The following is a 17,804-nucleotide window of genomic DNA, read 5'->3' as shown; positions in this document are numbered from 1 at the left end:
TTATTAGAAAGTATTGAAAAGAACGCTCTTAACTCCGGTAAACAGTAACTTTCTTTATGATTATATAATAATTAGAAATTAAATTATATAAAATCTTTAAGAAACAGATATACCTTATTATATCTATAGGATCGCAAAAAAAAAAAAAATACAGATCATTAATTAAACTAATAAATTCCGTCAAAATGTTAAAAGTCAAAGGTAGTCTCCATAAATTTACGACGTGTACATGAGAACTTTGGCAAGTATCGGGATAAGTGCTATTATCTATAGATCTGTATAACATATCGACATCGGAAAAGTGGTTCGATGAACGGCGGTACGAAGTCAACGCGAGCTTTTTGCGGTCTATAATATAGTGGGAGGTAACTATAGCCTCACGGATGCCTACAAGGTGCTACGCTCACATCGCTCCCCATGCTCAATTATCATATTGAGTCTGAGACCAGTTTCCTCTGTCTCTCTGTAACCCCGCGACATCCGTCTCGCTGTTCTTCTTTCCGGGCTAAGAAACACTATCTCTCTCTTTCCTCTGCCTTTTCCACTCCGTTCGTTTTCGTTCGTCGTGTTTCTCTCGCGTTCTCCAAGATCATCCCGCCTTTCTCCACCTCGAGTCCGCCGTCTCTTTTTCTCTCTTCCTATCCCTCTTCCTCTCTCTCTCTCTCTCTCTCTCTCTCTCTCTCTCTCTCTCTCTCTCTCCCCTCTTTGCTCTCGCCCGTCTTTTCTGCCTATTGTCGACCGCCTGCCAGCATAATGCATCTTAAACGGCGGCGCCTCAAAGATCGACGCCTCGGTCTGGCCTCTTCGGAATTCTTCAATATAAATTAGATTCTTGAATGGGGATTCTAGATCGCTGGTATGACCGCGGTGGGGTGGCGAGGGACACACCGGCCGTAGGAGCGTACCTTAGGCCAGCTGAAGGGAACTCACATATGTATTTATTTATCTATGCGCTCGAATATTGGAATATATCTTTTCCGGCGTCTCCCAACTTCCAGCTTCGGCGCCCTTCTGTCGTCGGGTTTTCTTATCGTTCGCTCGCTTCTGATCGTTTCCGACGTGAGATTATCTTCGGAAGTCTCGACTCGGTGTACTGTGGAAAATAACACATCAAGTCAATATATTTTATGAATCTTAATCTTTTGACTATATTTATTTCGGATATATTGAAAAAGTTTTAATATGAAACGTTTGTTATTTCAGAAAAATAAATATTTATTATGTTCTTCATTTTCGTATAAATAGTAAAAAATTGCGAGAATATTTAAAAAAAAATCTAAAATATCTCTTAAATTGAATCGATTCAAATGCAGAGAATTATTTTGGTACATGAATTATATAAATATAAAAAATACGTGGGAAACGAAGAGAACTTTCAAACTTTAATAGCATAATAAACGTGGTAGCATAATTCAATATCATTTTGATCGATCGAATAGCATGATCGAACAAATTTATACGCTCCGCATTGATCGAACTTCCGCGGTTTCCTGGAAGAAAGGGCCATCGCTTACGATGGGCGCCGCCGTCGATCGATTCACTCCGGAGAGAGAAAGAGAGAGACCATATAGTACTCTTTGCCCAGCGTTTCCCTTTCTTTCGTACCGCTTTGACTCATCCAATTTCGCTATCGGCAACTTGGGCTTAGAAGTTTACGAGCGCATAGAAATGCTATTGCAATTGTTGTAAATAATTTCTTCTCGAGTGCTTAACATTTTAGTATTTTTATCGATGCAAAAATTTTGAATTTTCACAGGAATATCGATAGACTTTTGTTTAATGATTCTTGTGAAAATCAAATATTAAATCTTAATTATGAGAGAACCATTATTCAGCCACAAGATAAATCTTTTTTTTTTTTTTAACTTACAAATTGCAATCATTATTTTTACATATATTCTCACGGAATTAAAACTGATATTACTTAATTAACACATTTCGATGCTATAAACATACATAATTAATTTCCACATTTAGGAGTGGCAGTAAGAACACGATGATTGACGTAAAGTGGATTTTTCTGTATTTACGACGTTGAGAATTGAACACAGTAAGATTGTACCGGTTTCAATATATGATTTCCAGTCAATGCCCTTTGGACTCTGAAATAGCCATTAATGCACGTAATCGAGTTCCTCCATTATCGGAACAAGCTTATGTATCGAATCGTGTTTACAAGATCGTAGCACGTTGTAACTGCTTGATAGTCCCAACTGCATCGTATATCGCGCCAGATACTCTCGCGATCAGTCGCTTATCTGTATATTTATAAACATACATACCTTCCGTGTTGTATCTATCGTTACGACGTAGGGGGACACATAGTACGAGAGAGGATGGATACTGTTGCGACGAAAAGAAACCAAAGAGAGAAAAGAATCGATTTGCTGTTATTTCGCGAATTGAATAAACAAATAAATGTAATGGAGTACAACGACAATTGTAAACCGGTGATAACATTATCAAAAATAAGATGTTACTTGATTGCAACGCATTCGTGTGGCAAAACGTAAAATAATCAAAGGTCGAAATTGAGCAGCATAAAAATCAAAATCAATTCATTAAACCGGCGGATGATTAATGAAAGCTTGGAGCTCATAGAACATGTAATAATAAATATCTCTCTTAATTTAAATTTTCAGTGTATTTACATTTTATTTGTCGCTATTGAGTTATACAAGAGATTCAAGCACGTATCTCTCAAATCAAATCAAAATTATAATATACGAAGGAAAACAATTGGACAAACAATAACGCACGGTAAACATCGTAGCAACGACAAAAAATATAAATAACATAACAGTAGATTAATATCGAAATGAACTCACACGCGGGCGAAAGAGAAACGAGAGAAGCGGCGTTCATACGCGCCGCGCTTAGGCACAAAGCGCGAGAGATCGAGCGAGCGAGCGAAAGAAAGAACGAGCGAGCTGGAATAGGGTGCGAGGGGGGGGACTGCGGGAAAAGGGGGAGAAAGGAGAGTACTTGCGACGCGTAGAGAAGCCCACACGAGTCTGGCCGGATACTCACACTTCCGGTCCTACACATGGGCCGCCGGCCGGGGCGTTCTCCTTTGCTTCGCGCGAGAGCGAGATTAGCGTGTGCGTATATATACGACGGGCTCGCGCGCGCATGACACACACCGAAAGACAATACCGTACGTCACACACGCGACTTATGTTCTCTTCCTATGGCGCGACGGCGGCAGCGGCGACGGTGTTGGTACAATGACGTCACACTGTCGGCACCCTACGCGCGCGTATATATACACCCACACGATCCGCGAGTCACTCGTTCTCCATTCCGTACCCTTCTCGGATCTGAGACTGTGTTTTTAGCGATTTCGAGATATTTGGAGAAAAATCGTTTCTCATTGTGCAGGATAAAAAAATATTTTCGTCAAATGTTATACTATTACTCTATCACTCTTTATTATTATATCATATTAAGTAATCTTTTCGGTTTAATATTTTACTTTCGGCGTTGAAAGAATTTTCATTTTCATTTAAACAAAAATAATATTTTTTGCTTATGAAGTTTTCTGTTTCTGATTTCTTTTTCTTTGAAAAAAATTTAGTTGCTTGGAAACATATGTAGTTTTTTCCTTTTTTTTTTCCTCTATTTGACTGAATATCTCCTAATTACTATTCTAACGCGAAAGATGGGATATGAAAGGCTCATTACGAGCAAGGAAACAAATTAACGACGCGAGTTTCCGTCCGGAGTTTCGGGCGCCGCGTGGATCTTTCGATGAGACAAAATTAGACCTACGACAGGAAAAAGTGGATATGTGAAGGTTTACGCGGCCTCGAGTGGTTAAAAGTTCACGCCACGCGAGGAAGTAGGGAGGTGCGTCGCGGGTGCGTCGTATAAGGAGAGGAGTAGCGGGGCGCACTAGCAATTCGAGAATCGGCGACGACTTCCGGCGGTTCCGTTGACCCCGCGGCAAAAGTTCGTCGGTACCGCCGCCGACTTCTGCGACGCAGAAGGAACGGACGTATGTATTCGCGGAGGGACGATCCGCGATCCCTCCCCTCGGAGAAGCGTCTTGTGATCTCGAACCGAGAATGGAGAGCTCTGCTGAATGCGCATCGGATGAAGTATCACCTTAATTCAACTGAAAAACGTCGCCGTTCTTTTCAGAGAATCTAATTTATAAAGATGGATCTTTTAAATGTTTCATTTATAACTCTATACAGAATTTAATGGAAAACTCTCCCAATGCTAGAGAATGAACTAAATATAATGATAATATTGTCGATATTTGGGAAACATTCAGCACAGATAATGAAGAGAGAATTTTAACAATTTAGTCTCAAAGATCATGTTCGATCTTATTTTAATACAAATTTATATATTTCAATTTAATTATTCAAATACTTAATGCTAAAAATTAATGAAATGTCTTCCAGACTTGAAATTTATAGATCAAATTTCATACTGATGAATATTACTCGTTTCGAAGTTGAAATTATTTTCGATGAAATAAAACACCGTCGCAGTATTGGCGACGGTAATACGGTATGATGCAACATGTTCAATGAGAATCAGAGGCGGAGGTGTTGAAAATGGAGGTGGGACGTCCACGCACGCGATACCTTCGATTTATACGCAAACGCGCATTCCGATTGCGAGCCTTACACGCAGGAACGCAGTCAAGCGATCGACCTCGCGCAAGCATCGTCTCATTACAGAAAGCAAATTTGCATTAATTTTTATCGCAAGGAACTATTTGTAGCCGATGCGCGAGTAATTACGAATTATATTGCAATTATATAGATGGAAAATAAAAACGGTACTTGAAACGGCTTGAAATTCATTCATAAATAACGAATGCAAACATTGTGCTAAAATTATCATTGATGGTTATTCTACTAGCAACGATCAGCCGTGTGTAACGGAGTGTGTTAATCAACATTAAAAATTTCACATTGTTTCCGCGCGGAAGAAAAAATGATACTTATTTCGAACTCGGCGTTTACACGCGGTATTCACCGATTAATGAGTCTTGAGAAGATAAAGGATTCGTTTATCTCTTTTTATATTCCTCTTCTTTCTTTCTGCGAAGGATGTTCGTTTCATTGTAAGTATAAAAAGTTTGCGGAGGGGTGTGTAGCGAAAAAGAATAGACTTTACAGATAGAGGGGTAGGTGAGTGTTACAAGCCAAGAAGGGTGGCGACGTCGAGGAAAAGTGACGGCGACGGCGGAGAACCGCGCGCTCGTACGCACGCGTCCGCTGTATGTCCGGCACTTTATGAATGCACGGCCGCGGCGGCGTGTGTGCGTGCGTGCGTGCGTGCGTGCGTATATACGCGCCGTACTACGTACGCGGCGGTGACGGTCGACGGTACATTCATGCGGAGCCGGCGAGCGTATTTGTCGCGTAGCGCGCGTAGTAAAGTACCCATACGCGTGCGTGCGCGATAAATGGAGGGCCCGATGAATGTACTTAGAATATCGTTGCCTCGCAGAAATCGTTAAAACGAGACGAGCTTTGCGCCTGCGGGCACGGTCTCTGGCGCTTACTATGCGATATTCGCAGCGCGGAAAGCACGCGAGATCGATATGCATAAAGATTTAAGGTATATCGTTACTCTGTAACTTTAGATTACACTACAGTTGTATTACGTCATCCAAGATTCATCTTATTTTATTTTCGTCGGAAAGGGTATGATCTAATCTCCGGCGGATTAGATGTAATCAATCTCTAATTTAAATGATCGAAGAGTTTATTGTGCCAAATTCACCTCTTAAATCCACATTTCACAAACAATTAAGATTCTAAAGCTGTGGTATTAACTGAAGACTAAATTTTGACATTTAAATCTAGGTTGAAAAATATTTAAGGCTCAATAATGCAGAAAAAAGTTCTTTTATTACGATTAGATAAGCGTGTAATTATTTTATTTTATACATATTCGCCATTATATTGACACAAACGTGAATTTAAGGAATCGACGTACTTTATTGTCGAGCTAGATCTAGTCTGGCAGCAATCCGTAAAGCTTTTTGCATATTTTAAACTTCGTTTGGAGTATCATTTCATATTCTGACATTAATGCACCGTGATACCTTACGGCGTCCTTCTCCCTATCATATAACGCGGTCGAACGCCTTCCACGCATGCGCTTCGTGCAATAATAATTACGCTCATTGACATTTTTTTCCGGTTCATTCATCAGGGTTAACCCGACGAGTCAGAAGGCGGGTGTGCCGCTTGCCGCACCTCGTCGATCTCACGTGCTTTATTAGAACACATGCCATGTACGACGTTTAAACACGAACGCATGCATGCCTTTTACAATAGACACGTAAATGGCTTCGATATTTTACAGTATACGAAAATAGCGCTGCATTTAATTGCCCTAATTACCGAGTTGGATTTAAAAAAGAAGAAGATCGCGAAGAAGCATGCTTTTACTCGATGATGTAACAAATGATATTTTTAATATCGTTTAATGGAGAAACACGCATGAAACAAGGCTTTATTTAAGCACCAGTTAAATTTATAAACATAAAGCATTCAATGTGTTATTTTTATACAAATGCTTATAATAAGTGTATTTAAATCAGTCACGCTAGCTTGCACTTCATTCTTTGTCATCGATTATAAATTCCACGCGTTTGTATTTATATCTTTACTAATATCTGTTATATTCATGACGCTGGAATATTGTTCGAAAAGCAGAGGGTTTATATCGGGATAACTTAATCAAATATTCATACACTAGCTTTACGTTCACTTCTGTTTCATTCTTTACGCTTGATTATATACCGACCCCTTCGTCGCGCTGAAGTCACTTGACTTTAGTTTACAAAGTACATATTCTGTACAGCACGCACACGTATATTCGCAAATTCGCATAACCGCTCACGCAAGGAAACACCCTCGTTTATCGTGTCGACTGGTTAGAAAGTGTAGAATAGACGATAGTTCTTCCAGCTAAAAAGTTATATCTTAAATTTAGTAGTATAATCTTTCATGCAGTTTAAATTTCGATGGGGTAATTTTTTTTTTTTTTCCTAATGGGAGAACGTACGATAATTGAAGCAGAAAATATCTTCCTTTCCTAATAAATTTAGATTTCGGATTTCTCATACTTTAAGGGCAATTAAATTCATGGTAATCATAAAATTAGCATAATCTGTGTGTGCAACTGCGGCCTCTTTAAATTTATATTTAAACAGTGAGTTTGCCTATCATATCTTTTACCTCTTTCGCAGTTTATGCATAATACTATGAATGTCAATCATCAATTCAATATTCAAATCAAACACAGCCATAACTTGGAACCTGAACGACGGACAAATTGGTTCGCAGCCATGTAAACGCTTCTACCACAAACATGCGAACATTCATTTACTAATGTTTGAATAATGTTAATACGCCTGTACGAGCACGGTGCGCGATTCTCGATCGTGTACAATAATTACGTTCATGTAACGCGGCTCATTGACTCCTTTTTTTTCACCCTACTTCTCCGCGCCGTCGCCGCGGTCCATTCACCGGTCCCGCCGACCGAATAACGCACCACCTCGGGTATCTATTTGCGCATTCCATACGTTTGTGTACCGACGACGTGTATGCGTGTGTGCACGGAGGGGGACACGATTCTGTCGGGAGAAACAACACCGTAGAAGCGCGACGGAGCCGAAGAAGAGTAAAGAGGAGAATTATCTTTCCTTCTCTCTCTCTCTCTCTCTCTCTCTCTCTCTCTCTCTCTCTCTCTCTCTCTCGTGCGTACGTGTGAGTACTACTACAAAGAACGCAGCGCGGAGGGGGTCGAGATGCGAGAGGAGAGAATTTCCTGTTGTGAACGTCTTCGGATGCATCTGCCCCAGCCTCTTAAGCTCAAGCCACGCGCGAGCGCGCGAATACCTATTAAGGCGCCACGGATAAAAGTCACGGCTCTTTTTCCGTAATTGAGGAGTTCGACCTAAAAAAAAAAAAAAAAAAAAAAACGCACCCCATGACATTTAGGACAGAAGAAAGCTGAATTTAAAGAGTTGGAATCTTGCATTAAAAAGAAAATTGCAACACAGAATAATCTGATCAGAAGTAAAAAGGAAAAGAGAATTAGGAGAAATAAAGAATTGTGATGGTTTTGACATTTTAATGAATAAAATAATTGTGATATTACTATACACAACACACATTGTCTTCCAATGCACAATACTTACGAATGAATATGCTACACTGTCAATAACGCATTATATACGGAAAAAAAAAAAAAAATCGGAAAACAGTCGCATAATCTTTATTGCATAGTGTTTAAAATCTGTTCGCAAGATGCATCCGACAGACATCCCTCCAGCGCGGTACTCCAGGGTTAGTAATCCCGGCTCGGCTTTCGCGTATCTCGCTGATGACGACAGACAAGAACTAGATAGCTTATCGTCTGACGTCCAAGTGCGCATATCAAGTACAAGGTATGGCTATCTTTGTCGCCGTCTCGTTGTCTTATTCCCTACTTCGGCGCGATCCTTCTTCCCCGTGATGGGTTCCCCGTGTATATACTGTATATGCTTTGCGGTCGTTCACACGGGCACGAGCGATGGAATGCACCGGCGTCGCAGCACACGCTCGCATAAACACACATACACTCGTACTTGGCGCAGGTTCGTGTTGAGGAACCGTTAATGAATCTTGCAGTTTTCTTAGACCGCCCGTGTGTTGTCGGACATCGCCGGCGTGAAAGGGGGAAGGGCGACGGGATGACGGAAGACGGGCTGACCGGAACGGAACCGAGTTGTAGAGATCCTCTTTCTCGGATTAAGAGAAAAGAGCGCGAGGCTCGTCGCGTATGCCGAGCGGAACGCGTACGTCGGGCATACAAATCATGCGTGATTTCTTTTGACTACCTTTTCTCTCTCTCTCTCTCTCCGTCTGTAATTTCGAATTTCGGAATTCGAAGTAATATTAATATATCGCGGCTTTCTTTTACTAATTAATGAATGGATCGAGGATAACATAAAAATCGTAATTAGTCGAAGATTTTAGTGAACATGAAGTATCAATTTCGTTCCCATTCGATTACTGTTTTGTTTTTCAGCTTTGATCTATGAAAATTAATTAGTTAATTTATTTTAAACAAATTGCTTTTTTTTCCGACGATAACTATTGGTTGTCTGCAAGTGTCATACATTAGCTATCATGTTACATATTTCGTAAAATTTGACATAGACATTCGCTGAATATAAAAATCTTATATGCTCATTATTCGTAAGCTTCACATATTTTCTTTCGATCCTCTGTGCTACGAGAGAGAGGTATCGGTGCCAGCAGGCCCAAAGCATGCCGATACCAGCTCGAGAAAGAGAAGAAGAGAGATGGAAAAAGAGAGAGAGTGAGAGAGTGAGAGAGAATCAGCCACCACCAGGCCGGTACGCGGTTGCAGCTCTGTTTGGCGGCAGTCCGCTTCTGAGAACTAACGGGTCCTGCCCCTTTCCCCTGCGGCCCACCATCCCACCATTCGCAGCAACGTATCACATACTCTCCCCTCTGCTCACGTCCGTCCTCTTCATCCCCCTCTGTTATGTGGCATTGCGCCTGCGTTAGCGCGTTGCCTGCTTGCCCGCTTTGCGCGCGAGCGAGCGAGTGAGCGAGCGAACGCCGCGCCGCTTTGCCGCGTTGAGCGCATCTGGCGTTTGCGCTTTTGCATGAGCGTGACGCGCCAGCGGTCATTCTCAGTGCGGTACGGGCCGTCGTGCGAGTTGGTTGTGTCGTCGGTTATTAGTGTAGTAATACGGAAACGTGACGCACGTGTGACATCTTTCCCATCTTTTATTATTTATCTCGAAGATTCGGATAAATGTGCGACGCCGCGAAGTGGACTGTTTGTAGAAAAAAAGCACCGATAAGCGATACGAAGATGATGGTATCAGTGAAAAGTCGTAATCGACGGATTAATCGACAAAGGAAACGGAAGAAAAACATGTCTCCTTATGAGCAATGGATTGATTGGCTAAGGAACCGGAAGAGGGAACCTTGTCTCCGTTAATGGTCCACGCGCTTGCGTATTTTTGGAATAACCGGATGCACAGGATCATCGAAGAGTCAAATTCCGAGTTAGAGAATAAAATCGACGTCGGTGAGCCGCGTGGAAGAGAAGCGCGACGCGAATACGAGCTCGGAGCTACGAGAAAACGGAAGCGCGAGAGTACGGAGCGCGACGTGGAAAGCTCTCACGGAAGCCGTTTCTCAGGCCTCACACTCCCACGTAGCTTATCGGTCGAGTGCTAAATCGGATCGGATATCGTTACGCGACCATCATGCGGGTGACGAAACGACGCGCGCGCGTCCGTCCGTTCATCCGTCCGTCCGTCCGTCCGTCTGTCCGTCCGTCCGTACGTACGTTTATACATTCCGCGGCCCGCCGAAAGAGAATTGTGTATATTCAATGGGACTGCCGTATTACTATCCGGCCGTCGCATTTCTCGGCCACGATGGAGGGAAATCCGCTCTCACTCATCGGCGAAACTGAAATAAAGCCGGCGTAGGTGGATGAGCGCCGATTCGCGATTCGACGACGACGAGAGACGCAGCAGCGAAATAACGCGAGGAAAATAAAAACACCGTGGCGTAGTTTTTTGACCGATAAGCGGATTCCGTTCCTTCTGCCATTGAGGTACTAATGGCCCTCGTAGTGCGGTCACGCTACACTACAGTGCGCCATAGTGTGCCGCGGAGACTTCCGGTCCGCCACAGGAAGCGAGACACACGTGTTCGGGCGTGTGTGTTCCCATAATACGATCTGTTCCCCTACCCCCGTTCCCCCCCTCTGACCTCATCCCCCTTCTTCCCGCCAGTTCTTGCTCTACAGTGCGCTCCATATTCGACGGCCTTCTCGGGGGGAAAAAAATGCGAGCGCATTGTGAATATATGATATGCGCGTATCGTTTTCATTCGGTTCGTCCGCTCGTTCGTTCCGTTCGTCGAAATGCGCATGAAGAAAAGTGAAACGCGACCACGAACGAAAAACCACTGCCGCTAATAAGATAACATCAGGACGAGTACGTATATATAATGATTCTCATTATCTTTATGCTAAATCTTTAACGATTTCTCTAACTACATGTTTCTTTTCTGAAAACGGAAAGAGAATATATGCGTAAAGAGGATTTATGCATAAATGAACAAAGCTTTTTTTTCTTTTTTTTTTTTATGATTAATAAATATCGCAATTAAAATATTTATTTCAAAAAATTATCTAAATGTAAAAGGATTTAATTACAAACTTGTAAGAGTTACTGAAACTTTATTTTAATTTTTGAACGTCCAATTAATTAAGAATTTCACGATTATCTTTAATTAACTAAAAGTTAATTCGTCCTACTGTAGATTTTTTTAGAAACTAAACATGTATAAAATATGTAAACAGAATGTAAAATAGTCAAAGAAATTTTTCTAAGCTCAATTTATGAAATGACAATTAGTCTTTTTTCTTTTTTTAAATATACTTTAATTATAAAGCATTATATTTCTATTTTAATTGATATGTTGGAGTGAACAAATTGGAAATCTTTGAACCGTGCATAATTTTCTATAATTCTGTAAAATAATACAAATTTTTCTTATATATATTTTTGAATATATTGAATTTACATGGATTTCAGCAGCAACGATTACATTTTTCGCAATCAAGAAAAAATTAATTAAATTGTCTTTAGAGTAGCTGCCTAATTGCGTAAAATGTGATTGTATCATGAATGAACATTCTTCGCGATCGAGGAAAAACTTTATCCTTATTATTGAATTGCCTTCCATTAAATGTTTCCATATTCGAAATATAATGTTCCTGCGACCGTGTTATGAATGAATTTCCGATATTTGTATTTCTCACGACTGGGAAAGCTTTTGTCCTTGTGCTCGGATTGCGTTTCGTTTAATTGATTGAAATATATTTTTTTTCTGTGCGCCCACGTTATGAATGAGTTTTCGACGTTACATTCATATTTCCCGATGCGGCCGTACACCCGCGGTGCAGAGGTGCTCAATCGTGTTGTTCTCTCCCTCATTCGAACTGTCAGACAATAGACACTTCAATTTACACTGAAATATGAAATCTAAATAAATTTACCTCTGAATTGATACACAGAGTTTACCTGTTTAAAATTGCAGAAACTTTTAAAACTTTATTTTCTTCTGATGAGATCAGAATTTACAAAGTTCAACTTCAAAGTTTATTTTATTTATTCTTGCAATTTGCAGCATAATTATAATAATAATGCTTTGAGAAAAATTAAAGGCAAGAGTATCAGAAAATATTAACTATGTTTCTCTGCACTGCTTGCCTGAATTATTATAAGAAATAGATCTTTAGGATTAATGGTATCGCGTGTAATAAGTGATGTTTGTGATCGTTTTAGTTTCAGTGGATATAAAATATCTGAATAATACACTATTTCGGTGCATTCGTAAACAAGAATCCGCGCTCGTAACGTTAGTCGCGCGCTTGTAAACGCGCGCGGCGACTCAGCGGTGTTTCTCTTATCATGCTCATCGCATTCCTGAATATCATTGCCGTGCATTTTTTCGCGTTCGCTCCGCGTAAGTACTACCTCTCTCTCTCTTTTCCGTTTTTACACGAGGGCTCGGAACCTGTATAATTTCGGTGAATTCCAATTTTAACGGAGCGCGGAAATAATCTTTATTTTTTCCACGTCGTACATCCGGCATCAAAAATTGAATTCGTCGATGCAGTCATCGATTTCTACTCTTACAAGATAAAATAACTATGTCATCTGTTTTTCATCTCTTTCTGTCGCTTAGCAGTGAGAGAAATATTTTTTATCTGACAGTATATATTGTGTCCGTCATGCGCGTTATCTTTTTCCTTGCTTTTATTCGTAATATTAAAGCTCGTCGTGATCATATATCGAACTAATTAGCATTGCATGTACAATTGTTCCGGCATTTATGCCGATGCTCTTCGAATTCCACTTAATTTCCGTAATTGGAAACGAGCCGCGGCTCCTTTTTAACAAGTGGGAGCAAACACGTGACTCGTAAGAGCCCTTTGTTTCGCATAAAGTCCCAACTCTCTTCTACGGACCTTATTACCTTGGACGTTCGTTCTCGCCTGCTCCGTTCGTAAAGCTCGGCGGCTCGAGCTCGCACGTTGAGATCCTCCAGATTCTTATGCGTATGTTGTATTATGGTTAGGTGGGCCGATATCTCTCCCTCTCTCTCTCTCACTGCCGAGCCGTGAATGCGAACTGTAGGAGGCTGAGTTAAGGACAGGTACCAGTGGAATGCCGTCTTCGGACCGACCGCCTGAGAGTCTCGACCTCCGTGTTCCGTGTGCCTCTCCTCGATGCAATCCAAACACTCTCGTAGCGTGCCGCGCGCGCGCGAGCACACCGCCTCGTACCTTTATGAATAACAACAAGCGGAAGGGGGTATTGCTCGCGAGAATCACAAATTCAGTTTAATGTAAAAAAGTGGCAAATGGCATAACATTTTGATAAAATAAATTTAATAATTCTTCGCATATCATGCAAAGGAATTTGCAAATTATTAATTAGTTCATTAATCTGTGGAATGTATCATGTATGTTACAAACAACGCATTACTTTTATGAACTATTGGATATTTCTGGCATGAGGGTAAATCAAATTGCACCAATCAGTGTGTGCTGAAATTTATTAAATTTATTAAAAATGGCAAAATCTATTAAAAAAAAATGTTGAAAATGAATACGCTTTATCATTAATAAGATATTATTGAAACATTTTGGTTTGCAAATATTTAAAAATTTTTCCTCGTTCAAAGCTCGACGAAAATCTTCACGTTGATTATCGCAAAATAAGTTGGTGATGAATTTTTTAAATAAATTTAAATAATTTTATTTGTTTTTAAATATATTTGAGAAAACAAAAATGTATTCGTGCGAAACTCGCTCATTTACTGCCTAAATTGCCAAACGCGAGGGAATAAAGGAGACCGCGTTATATAGGTGCGCACATATCGTTTCGGGGCCACGGTCCGTGCCTTGTTTACGTCGCCGTACAGAAGGGCCTCCGGGGCCCGAGGCGTAAGGGGTCCGGGCAGCGTGAGAGCGGGCGCCTTCGCCGCGGAGCATTTAGCGCGGTGGGCGCTCCTCGCCGGCCCCCTTTCCCCGTCTCACCTTCGTCTCGCTCTTTCTGCCCTTCCCCGGGTCTCTTTCCCTTTCTCTCTCGCGCACCACCACTGTCGCTCTCTCACTCCCGAGTAATTTATCGTGCGGCGAATTCGATTTTTTTTTTCTTCCTTTTGTGATATTTCGTCTTATTGTGTTTCCTAATATTATATCGCTATAAAAACAAAACGTCAATACTTTTATTCGTTTGTTTACGTATCGGTCGGCCTATAGAATGGATCGTATAGAAAATTTCGATCCCATAAACAATAACATTAGAGGTAGCTGCAAAAATATATTGCACGAAAAAAATTAAAAATAAGATAATTATCTTTTTTTTTGTAATTTATTATGACGATTGAAAGTATTAATGAACTCTCGTAAACGTGAAGATGTCGTCGCAGCAGCAGCAGCTTAGACAAAAAATATATCGGCAGAATATCGACATCTGATGAATGACGCCGAGATGCCGAGGGAAAGGCGGCGCGCGATGCCATGCCGGTATCGGAACGTTGGCGGCCGTCCGTAACAAACGCGCGCAGGAATCCACTACAATGAGGCGTGTTGCGCAAATGATCACAAAGCTCGGTATTCTTAGGGGACTCGTGTCCCCGAATACTCAAACACCGCGTACACATAAGAGGAGCGTCGTTCCTCTCCGTCTTCCTCGGTCGCTCTTTCTCTCCTCTTTCAGCGAGGGCAACGAGGCCGGGCCCTGCGCGGCCCAGCGCAGTGCCTCCGGTGTGTTGCATGTGCACACGACGAGGACGGACGAAGAGCGTCTGAGCGGTCCGACCGCCATGACAGAGCGGAATGCATGAGAACGCGAAGCTACTGACCCTCTCCCCCTCGCTCCCCCCCGCCATCTCCTCTTCTATATGCCTCTCTATGTCTCGTTCTCTCGTACGCTTCGTAACCCCTCGAAAAGACCCTCTTCCCTCCCCCCCTCTTCTTATTTCTTTTTGTCTCGCTCTCGCGTGTAGCTGGTGAAGAGTTCACCTCTTTTTAATCTCCATATCAATCTCGCTCGCCGAAACCGCGCGGCGGGCTTTTAATCGCGCACCGATTCGGAATTATCCCGACAGCGCTCGTTCTCCAGGGCTATACTCGTCGCGTCGCGATACGAGTGCGCGGTCTTTTGACGCGCGTCTTACTCTCCCTCCTCCCGTATCGTTAATTCGACCGAGCGCGCACATAATTGACTCGTACGGGCCGTAACGCGCATACGCATCGCCGGAGATAAGGAGAGATAGATCGAGGCGCGAGATGTGTTATTCTCCGATATACGCCTGATAAACACTGAAAAATTCTCCGCAATTTTTTTTACACGCGAAACATTTTTCGTACATAAATCTTTCCAAATTCATATTATTCAGACGTTTAATGCTTATACCGATACATAAAGACATAGACTTTGATAGTGAAATTTGAACGTAGTCCGTAATTTCGTTCGCGATTGAACGTCGCATCAAGTCTTTCGTGAGAATGCGTTGCACAGGTGTCAAAGGTTGTCGAGATGCCAAAGGTCGCGAAACGCAGAGACGGGAAGCAGCGAATCTCTCGTGAGACATCGCCACTCTATAAAATTAAGCGAGATGAGAGGCAAATGGACACCGAGTGTCTACCACGACTGATACTGAATACTCGCGACGCAGATACAGGTGCACACATTGGACGTTTTCTGTCGGTAGTTGTCGTGTGCCAATCGGTCACATAACGGTCGCACGGTCGTAACACGACCGCCGTGTCGCTGTCGCCGCCGACATGACGTCAGGAGATCGACGACCGTGTATCCACGTCGCCGCGACGGTCATTCATACGACTCGATGCGAGACCCGCGCGTTGGAATCCGAGGCGAGGAATGCGACAGGAAATAGTCGCATGCCCGCGCGCGCGCGCGCGCGCCGTGTCAGTTCGCGAAAAAAATCAGTATTGACTTACATACGATAGACAATCTCTACGCGACACCTCGTCCTACTGTAGGATCGCGACAAAATGGCTTGGCATCACTATAATTTCGGTGAATTAAATTCTTTTAATTTTCATAAAATTGTAGTGATATATAAATTTCGGTCCCTTGATAATATTCGGTCGATGGAGCCACTTCTTTTTTTTTCGCTTATTATTCTTTTCACTCATTCCTTTTACTTGTAATCACCATCTTGGAAAAGGGTTGGGATATTAAAGATCTAAGTTTTACGCAGTTTTATTAATGGACACGCACGATAAAATTATTCTGATATTGATGTTTACACGGACGTTCGCGACTTCCTACCTCAAGCGCGATGTCCGATAATGAAGTCAAAAAATTCTCGTTAATCGCGCATAAACCGCCATCGGCTACATCGTTAATACCGGAGGGAAGTCGGTGTGAGAGCGTGCAATAAAGTTCCGAGCGCGACTTAATACCGCGCGACGGCTCTCCTCGTTGGGTCGTTGACTCTATGTTTCTTCTTTCTTCGAATCCTGGGGGCCCCAGTCTCTTGTACCAGATCCTCTCTCTGGTGCTTGCTCCTCGTTCTCTCGACTCCGCTAAAGCCGTCCCTGTGCTGAGCGGGGTCCCCTCTTCTCTTTTCTCTTTCTCTCTATCCTTCCTGTGCCGTACCCTTCTACGTCCTCGCTCTTCCCCCCGTCGTTTTTCTGTCGGCGTGCACGCGGATACTTCTTCGTTCCTGCTAGACGGTAAACAACGCCACGCCATTCCTACTTCTCCCATTCATATCTTTCCCGCGAGCATCTCCCGAATTATTAAGATGCCGGCGCGTCCCGTCGCGAGAGCTTACGCGTTCATATGATAGCAATTAGCGTTGTGTATCATATTTTTATAAATTATTGCGAATTCGCAATTAATACTTGATTGTTGCAAATCGATGCAAATTTCAATTTAATTAATATATTGTTTTCTCTGTTAAAAAAAAAAAAGAATTAGAATATCTGCTCGACTTTGTCCGATTAAAAGAATGCAAAAGGAACCGCGCGTTAAAATGATCAATATATACTAATTGTGTAAGGTTTTCCTCGTATCTTGTTATACTGTTCTTGGTCGCCTAATAATTTATGAAGTGCACTAGTATAGCATTCGGCGTCATTGGAGCTATAAACCACTAATGCCTACACTTGACTCTTTGAACTTGCTGCTGAGATAGACGTATCAACAAGAATGACGCTAGTACTTGATGGCATTTTACCACAGGCGCAGCGCTCATTTTATTGCGCATAGACATTCCTTGATTTGGCGACAGATTGTGCATCCGTATATATATATATATATATATATATATATATATATATATATAAGCACGGAAGTTTCACTCTATTTAACTTTATTAATTTTATTAATATATTTATATTCTGCGGACTGCAGAAAGATGAAAAATGTATAACGTATATATCTGTAATATCGAAACTTTATTTCATCGCAATTGCAATTTTGATGGTGACTTTGATATGTTACATCTAGCATTTAATGTGTTAAATCTGACATTCTATTCGGAAGATAAATTGCTCGACGGAGCTACGTGAGGGCAGAGCGCATCTCGTTCGGTTCTCTAAAAATCCCGACTGCCCCTCTTTGGGCGGCGTGAATCAATACTTTTCTACTAGCTGGCCCGCGCGCGCGGAAGACCGTTCAACAGGTGCTCGCTCGGACACTGTGTGTCGGTCGAAAAGAATACCGCGGTAGA

At 42.1% G+C, this 17,804-nt stretch overlaps 1 protein-coding gene across 8 annotated transcripts in view; it reads left to right on the top strand.

Moving 5' to 3' along the window:
• LOC105675445 (serine/threonine-protein phosphatase 4 regulatory subunit 1) overlaps positions 1–17,804 on the top strand; it is a 123,387-nt gene that overhangs the window by 80,620 nt on the left and 24,963 nt on the right. Inside the window, exon 1 of one of the 8 annotated variants that reach the window (XM_067355613.1) lies at positions 9,692–11,014. The exons of the other annotated variants lie outside the window; for them this stretch is intronic. The gene's annotated coding sequence lies outside the window, so the exon portion shown is untranslated. Of the gene's footprint in view, positions 1–9,691; positions 11,015–17,804 lie in introns of those variants that run through there. 8 annotated transcript variants of the gene reach the window in all.

The sequence above is a fragment of the Linepithema humile genome, chromosome 5 (assembly GCF_040581485.1).
Source record: "Linepithema humile isolate Giens D197 chromosome 5, Lhum_UNIL_v1.0, whole genome shotgun sequence".
NCBI lineage: Eukaryota > Metazoa > Arthropoda > Insecta > Hymenoptera > Formicidae > Linepithema > Linepithema humile.
The sequence above is the reverse complement of the archived record's forward strand: the minus strand, read 5'-3'. Positions and strand labels throughout refer to the sequence as shown.